Genomic DNA, 8,880 nt, shown 5'->3' with positions numbered 1-8,880 from the left:
TCTCGGACCTAATGTATAAACAAATCTGAATCTCCAATCACTAACAACTCTTGGACGTTCATGTCAATGGCCATCTTGAGCCCAAGATGCAAGCTTCATACTCGGCCATATTGTTGGTGCATGGGAACCTGAGCTTGGCGGATACCGGATAATGTTGGCCGGTTTCTGATACTAGGACTACTCCTATGCAAATCCTTTGAAGTTTGCCGCTCCATCGAAAAATATCCTCCAACCGTCATAGGACTCTGCAATGTCCTCTCCTACGAAGGATACCTCCTCATCAGGAAAATACGTTTTTAAGGGTTCATATTCTCCGTCCATAGGGTTTTCCGCGAGGTGATCTGCTAGTGCTTGTCCTTTGATTGCTTTTTAAGCCACGTAGACAATGTCGAATTCACTCAACAGGATTTGCCACTTGGCCAGCTTGCCGGTAGGCATGGGCTTCTGAAAGATGTACTTCAACGGATCCATTCTTGATATGAGATACGTGGTGTAAGCATAGAAATAGTGCCTCAGTTTCTGAGCTACCCCAGTTAGAGCACAACAGGTGCACTCCAGTAGAGAATACCGGGCCTCGTATGGGGTGAATTTCTTGCTAAGATAATAAATGGCCTGCTCTTTTCTCCCCGTTTCATCATGCTGCCCCAGAACACAACCAAACGCTCTGTCCAATACTGCGAGGTAGAGTAGCAGGGGTCTACCCGGTTCGGGCGAAACCAAAACCGGCAGTGTTGACAGGAACTCCTTGATTCTGTCGAAGGCTTTTTGGCAGTCGTCAGTCTATTTGGTAGCGGCGTCCTTCTTCAGCATCTTAAAGATCGGCTCACAAATGACAGTAGACTGAGCTATGAATCGGCTAATGTAGTTAAGTCTCCCTAAGAAACTCATAACCTCCTTCTTGTTCTTCGTGGCGGCAATTCTTGAATAGCTTTGACCTTTAATGGATCCAATTTTATCCCTCGTGACTCATAATGAATCCAAGTAGTTTTCCGGCAGTAACCCCAAATGCACATTTTGCGGGATTCAGCTTCAGGTTGTACCTCCTCAGTCTATTGAAGAATTTCCTCAAATCTCCCATGTGATCAGCGGCTTTCTTGGATTTGATGATGACGTCGTCTACATACACTTCGATCTCCTTGTGTATCATGTCATGAAAAATTGTGGTCATGGCCCTCATGTAGGTGGCCCCTGCATTCTTTAACCCAAACGACATCATTTTGTAACAATACATTCCCCACGACGTTATGAAAGCCGTTTTCTCAGCATCCTCTTCATCCATCCATATCTGATGGTACCCAGCAAAACAATCAACGAATGACTGCAACTCATGCTTGGCGCAATTGTCAATCAAGATGTGTATATTCGGCAAGGGGAAATCGTCTTTTGGACTAGCCTGGTTGAGATCCCGGTAGTCGACATAGACCCTGACCTTCCCATCCTTCTTCGGTACTGGCACAATATTGGCTAACCATGTCGGATACTCCACTACCCTGAGAACCTTAGCTTTGACCTGCTTAGTGACTTCTTCCTTGATTTTCAAACTCATGTCTGGCTTGAACTTCCTGAGCTTCTGCTTTACTGGTGAACAGGCCGGATCAGTCGGTAATTTGTGAGCCACAATGGACGTGCTTAGACCGGTCATGTCGTCATAAGACCATGCGAACATGTCTTCATACTCCCTTAGAAATTCTGTATACTCTTCCTTCTCAGACGGTGACAAGTGAACGCTGACTCGTGTTTCTTTGATGTTCTCTGCATCTCCTAGATTGACAATCTCAGTTTTGTCCAGGTTAGACTTAGGCCTATTCTCAAAATTCTCGACTTCCTTAACAATTTCTTCCGGTATATCATCTTCCTCTGAATCTATGTCCGTTTGTCGTGTTGTCTCATTGCATGTCACGGTCGTTGGTTCATCAAGATAAGTAATAGTAATGTTGTTTAAATAAAGTAATGAGAGAAAATAATAAGACAGAGATTTGTAAGAAAATTGAAATACTTTAACAAATTCCATAAGTGTTTTGAACATTGGAGCTCTTTCTTGCGAAAAAAGAAAATGCGAAAAGAAAATAAACTAGTAAAGCAAAATATTGCGTAACGCTTTGTTTAGCCTTGCTACCCCGAGGCACGTCGGGCTCTGGTGGTTCTAACAGTCCAGTTGTTGAGGCGTGCTCCTCCGCTCACAACCTGTATGGAAGGGCCTTCCTCCCCCTCCTCCTCGAAATGACACAACAGTCCACATCATCCTCTTCCAAGAACAAATTCCCCATCGCTGCTAATGTTTCCTCTTCTTCTGAACCATAGATGACTTCGGCTGGTTGAAAAGTCTGCTCTAGACGGGGTATCGGTTGCTCCAATGGATAATAGGGGCCGCGCCATGGTGGCGACCAATCCTTGAATTCTTCCCATGTATACTCATACCCCAACCCGAAGGTGGTACCATGTTTCTTGAGCTTGATAGGCTTAGCGATTCCTTGGAGGTTTTTGCCAAGTCCTTTGCCAGGTTCATATCCGCTCCAATTCAGTATGCTTTCAATTTTCTTGCTCCACCATTTGTCTTTGTCGGCTGCGTTGACCGGCTCGATGTGGTGGTAAGTTTCCCCACCTAATCTTCTTCTTTCTCCAATTGCTGGAATGGTCTGGCGACTATATATGGGATTGCTACCGTCCCCATGAATGATCACCTCCTGGTGATTCCACTTAAACTTCACTGCCTGATTTAGTGTTGATGCCACGGCCCTGGCGGCATGAATCCATGGTCGTCCCAACAGTAGATTGTAAGAGGCAGGCACGTCTATTACTTGAAAATCGACATCAAACCAAGTGGGCCCCATTTGTAAACTTAGGCTAATTTCCCCAATAGTGGACCTTTGAGATTCGTCGAAAGCTTTGACGTTGATGGCCCCATCCTTGATTTCATGCAGCCCTTTTCCCAATGTTCTGAGTGTCACCAGAGGACAAATGTTGAGACTGGACCCCCCATCGACCAGGATCCGGGTGATAAAATAATCCTCGCACTATACAGTGATGTGCAACGCCTTATTATAACTCAATCCTTCCGGTGGTAGCTCATCTTCGTGGAAGGTGATTTTATGACTCTCCAACACTTGGCCTACCATGTTTTCCATTTCTCCTCCAGTGATGTTGCTTGGTACGTACGCCTCACTTAATACCTTCAACAAGGCATTCTTGTGTGCATAAGAACTTTGTAGCAAAGCCAAGATAGAGATTTGTGCCGGTGTTTTGTTCAGCTGGTCAAGGACCGAGTATTCCTTGGCTTGTATCTTTCTCCAGAGATCACCGAGTCTAGTTTCAATAATGGCTTATCGATCAGAGGTCTGCTTACTTGACTCAGCTATGTGTTCTGGGGTATAAACCCTGCCGGTTCTTGTCATACCCTGCGCTGTAACTGTTTCCCCAAACTTGGCTTTTCCCTTTCTTCTTGCCTCGGCTGTGTAGTCCCACGGTATATCTTTTGAGTGGAATGGTGTTACGACTGTCATTGCTACTGGAATAGGTACCCTCGCCTTGGAAGGTAATACAGCAAGTTCAAATGGCTCTAGCGCCTTTGGGGACCCAAACTCGACCTCGATCGGTGTTGGCATCTTTACGGAGGCTGGTGCTTCAAACTCAAGCGGTATGGACATATTCACCTCACATTTTCAGAAGGTTGAATTTGGACTACAATCGGATTGAGAGTGACTGTTGGTTTCTTTGGATCGTCACCTTCTGTGATCAAACCAATTGATCCTTCGGGATCCAACTATTTCAATCATATGAACACCTCCACCCTTGTGGTCTGGTAGAGGATTGTTGCGGACGTTCGGATCAGGCTCCTTTGCCATAATAATCTTGTTATCAATTAAATCCTAGATCTTGTCCTTCAGGGAGCGGCACTCATCGATGGTATGTCCCTTCATGCCAGAATGGTATGCACATGTTTTGTTTGGGTTAATCCATTAGGAAGGGTTTTCAGGGGTTATGTCAGGGATAAGGGTGACATAACCAGCGACTTTGAGTGTCTCGTACAGCTGGTCGATTGGCTCACCAATGGGCGGTGTATTATTTGGGAGGTCTGCGGTCAAAATTTGGTCGGGGTCTAGGAAAGTTTTGGCGAGTGGGAGGTGATTTGTAGTGAGATGGTTGAGTGTTGTAGGCTTGGTAGACTTGTGCGGGTTGGTAATATCTGGGTGAAGTGGGTTGGTATGTGGGAGGTGGAGGTGATTGATAGGGAGGTGGTGGAGTTTGGTAAGAAGGTGCAGGTATTTGGAGATTTGGAGTGGGCTGATATGTAAGTGGAGATATCGGGTAGGTCTGATATTTGCCTGGTGATTTGGTCCTCTATGCAACCATTACGGCACTCACGTCCCTCTTCTTAGATGTACCACCAGACTGCAGAGCTTTGTTGGTGGCTTGCAAAGCTTCAAAGTTAGTGACCATACCGCTCTTGATGCCTTCTTCGATTCTTTCTCCCAACCTGATGATGTCAACATCAGTCTTTCATAATATTGCGGATCCTGAGCCCTAATGGAAAACTTGTTCATCTGTTCTTCCCCTAAAGCAGGTCGAACCTTAGCAGCCTCTGACCTCCAACGAGTGGCATACTCGCGAAATGTTTCTGTAGGTTTCTTTTTAAATTTTAAATATAAAACACATCCGGTGCATTCTCCATGTTGAACCTGAACCTGTCCATGAAGTCTGATGCCATACTAACCTAGTTTGACCACTTCTTGGGGTCTTGGCTAATGTACCAAGACAGAGCATCTCCTTTCAAGCTTCTCATGAAAAGCTTCATCCGGATTCTCTCATCTTTCCTTACGCCGACCAGCTTGTCGCAGTATGTCCTCAAGTGTACCCTGGGATCCCCTGTACCATCAAACATTTCAAACTTGGGAGGTTTGTACCCCTCGGGCAGTTCAACATCTGGTTGAATGCAAAGGTCTTCGTAATTTAGTCCTTCGATCCCCTTGCTTCCTTCAACACCCTGAACTCGCCTAGTCAGCTTCTTGAGTTCTGCGGCCAGATTCTTGATAAGAGAGTCTTTGTCATCAGACTCAGGTGTTCTCGAGGCGGGCTGAATAGGGTGTGGTATGGTTTCCACATAGATGGGGGTGTTGTGGTGATGATCATTTGTGGAGTTTAGTGGTTCGGGGATTAGCAGTAGGGTGTTTCTTGAAGTGTGGCATGTGTTGTAGTGGTGATGGGGAGTGGGTTGGTTTTGTGGCTTAGGGATGCTTTGAGGAGGTACAGGATTTTGAGTGTTGGGGAAGCTGATATTCGGGGTAGTGAGGGAGAATGACAAGCTTGCCAAGTTCTGAACTTGGTCCAGTTCTTCCTGAAATTTCAATAACTTCTGTTCGAGCTGGGGAAGCACTTTCCTTGGAAACCTGAATACCCTGAGAAGTCTCTACCCTTTCAACTGAGCTCTCCTTTCTGATGTTGCTTAAATCTTCCATTTTTCCCTTGTTCTTGTTTCTGATAGGACTCGGAGGAGGAGGAGGCGGAGGACCCTTGGATCTTGTGGAATATGATGACGATGCCAGAGTGCACGAACTAACCTTTGGGGAGGGGAATAAGCAAAAGTAAAAACAAAAGGTAACAAGTCAGTAGGGATCGTGAGAAGAAACGTTGCAATATTTAAACACATAGTGTAAGAATATAAATCATGCCCTAACGTGGGAGCCTCGTTGTGCCCGAGGTAGGCCTAGCGACAAGTAAATTTGGAGAACTTAGAATGCTAAATGCCTCATTTTATTGATGAAAAAATAAGACGAATCCCAAAACGACACTAACTAATAGGAACTAAAGGTGTCACTAGTGGCCATACGCCTTATTACATTTCTAAAGCAAAAATAAACTCCTATCTACTTGGTTCCGGAAAGCCTTCTTGCTCTTGTCACACGTGTGACTTCAATGCTGGATCAGATCTTTAATTGCTTAAGAGAATATCACTAAATGCTCAAGTGAATATTTTGTGTCTTGCACCATGTTGTTATACTACCAAAGACATCCCACGGATGATGTCAATTCCTTGTTGGTACACGCCTCTTCCCAATAGGAAGTGACTGCTGCACAATAATGAGAAAATCCAGGGGCTCTTATCTGACGATCTCGAAATAAACCGGCCCAACGCGGCTATCCGCTCGGTCAGTCTTTGTACTGCCTTAACATTTCCAACTACGGTGATATCTTCTATAGCTTTTATTTTGTTCGGGTTGATCTCTATTCCCCGGTTAGATACCATGTGTCGATGCCCCCTTTTTCTAAAGGCGAAATCGGGTTTACGATATTTGGGCGGACAACTCTATTCCTTATGGTAATTTGGGTGAGATTTAGAAGAGTCACCACCTAATGATTAAGTGCATTAGGACACTAAGAAAATTAAAAAGAAAAGAAGAACTAGAGAACGGGTAAGGGCTTGAAATTATCTCAGGGGGAAGGTGTTAGGCACCCCCCAAGATCCACTAGTGTGGTTCCCGGCCATGCTACAGTTGTGACTTTAAAGCGAATAAACATACAAGATAGTTTCCTAATATAATTACAAGTAGGCACGTATAAAGATTAATCAAACATGTTGAAATTAGGGAATGGGTGGTTTTCATAGTTGTTCAAAAGAGTGTATAAATGCAGAAAATGGGGATCAAGTAATGAATACAAATAATCAAACAAGTAAGTGAATGAGCAGGAATTTTTTGAAGGAAAAAACAGTGCGGAAAATTTAAAGGGGGTTTTAAATGATTGAAGTGAAATACAAGGTTTAAAGAACTGAAAATTGACAATTTAAGGGAAAACAATATCGAAAGTACATAAGGAGGGAGGGGGGTCCTAGGTTTGTAAAATACATGGATCATCCATGCAACACCCGGTAACCAATTGTACGCGTGGTGTTATCGCGTGATCATCATCTCCATGTCTACCCTTCCCCATCCCGTTAGGGTATTAAAGCGCGGAGTAGTATCGTTACTTATTGCATGCTATTACCCGCCCCGATCCTATCGGTCCCGGAGGCATTGAGACTAATAATCCTAAAGGGAGGGAGTTGGGGGCCTTCCAGAAGTTTAAAAAGGATAAAAGTCTAGGCGACAGACAAAACACATAATCAAATAAGGGGAAGGCAAACAACAGTTAAGGCTCAAACAGGCCTCCTCAATCAAAGGCAAATATATAGCATGATTTCACATACTAGTTGTGGTCTGAATTTAAGGGCGTTAAAACAAGCTGATTTATCGCATATTTTTTAGATGAGGAGTCCGAATTAGCCTTGTCTGGTTGTAGTTATCAAGAACTGACACGGTTGATTAATTACCTAATAGTTTGCCTAAGTGAGACCTATGTGCATGATATCTAACAAAGCGCATTGATTTTAAAGAAGGATTACGGGTTTGTAAACAAAGGAGATCTGTAGACTTTAAACTGCTTTATTACTGGTTTTAGGCGTATAGATAAAATAGATGAGACTGGTTCGATTGGTTATTCTTATAGGCAAATTTTCTAAGCGTTACTGGTTTTAAACGATTACATAGATGCAAGAATCCTATAGGCATGGTATCTAGAATGAATTTGATTTATTAGACCTATGATTGTTTGCCTAATGACAGGTATATGCAGAAGCGTAAAAGGACCTATGATCATGGTTTCTATATGCAAAGATGCAGAAGTTTATATATAACCTATAGGCATGCTGTCTATGTGAGTGCAGGAATTAAAATCCTATAGGCAAGTTATCTAAAATGAGAGTGCAGAAGTTTATTAGTACCTATAGGCATGCTGTCTAAGTGAATGCAGGAAATTGAAAATATCATATAGGCAAGTTATCTACCCTTTGCATACAGTCATTCCCATCCCTTTTCACTAGCCATCCCCAATAGTTATTACAAAATTATTACAAATCCGAATGAGTCAAAGAAAGAGAGTAAAAATTACATCAGAAGTTGCAGCTACAACCAAACAGCCTAATTCAGACTCAAAGTCCAACAATATGAGATAAACCAACTTCCAGGATCAAACTTCCAAAAGCCTTTCTCATCCTTTGGGTGTGTCAAAGTTCCAAGGAGCTTCAGGAACTCCAGGCAGTGCTTACACCCAATTACATTGCATAATTAAGAACATGGTGCAGTGTGGAATTGCCAGCCCTCAAATGTCCAGTTTAGAGGGAACTCAAGGTCCCGAAGCAAGGCTCATAGGAGGGGGGCAGAACTTAAGAGTCTAAATATAAGTGTAAGTGCATAGGGGAAGAATTAGGGAGAGCCATGGCAGTCTAGTGGTCATGCCCAACAATTGGGAATGCTGGTACACCCCTGACCAGCCTGTTAGCCAAACTTAGGAGTTAGGATCCATTGTGGATCAGGTTATGGCCTGATCAATAATTAGGATACTGCCAGGCCAAGGACCTTAACTCAAACATATAGAAGGGAATAGGGGTGGGGATTCACAAGAGAAACAGATACAAGGAAGAACACAATTAGCATAGATCATTGATCATAAGCGGTAAAGCAAACAAGAGTGTCGGAGCTGTAAAGTAAAAACACATAGGGGTGAGGCAGAAAACTAAATAAAAGACATACCAGTTTCAAGGGAAAACAAGTAAAATAGTAGTCTTGAAAAAGCCAATTTCTAAGCAAACATTTCCAAAAGATCTCAGAAAAGCAGAGTGTTGAGAGAGTATTGAACTCAAAGTAGTAATGTGAGTGTGAGTTGGGAGTAAGAAGTTCGAGGTATTGAACTTGAAGTATAGATGAAAGTATTGAATTGGAAGTCTGTTTAAAAGTACCGTGTCTTTTTAAAGTGCAGAAGTGCAATCCTTTTTATAGTGCAAAGAAATGAGTAGAAAAGGCAAGAAAAATCATTGAAATCAGTCTCCCTTTGGTTAAGGGATTCTGATTC

Source organism: Nicotiana attenuata, chromosome 11 (genome assembly GCF_001879085.1).
Source record: "Nicotiana attenuata strain UT chromosome 11, NIATTr2, whole genome shotgun sequence".
NCBI classification, from domain to species: Eukaryota; Viridiplantae; Streptophyta; class Magnoliopsida; order Solanales; family Solanaceae; genus Nicotiana; species Nicotiana attenuata.
The sequence above is the reverse complement of the archived record's forward strand: the minus strand, read 5'-3'. Positions refer to the sequence as shown.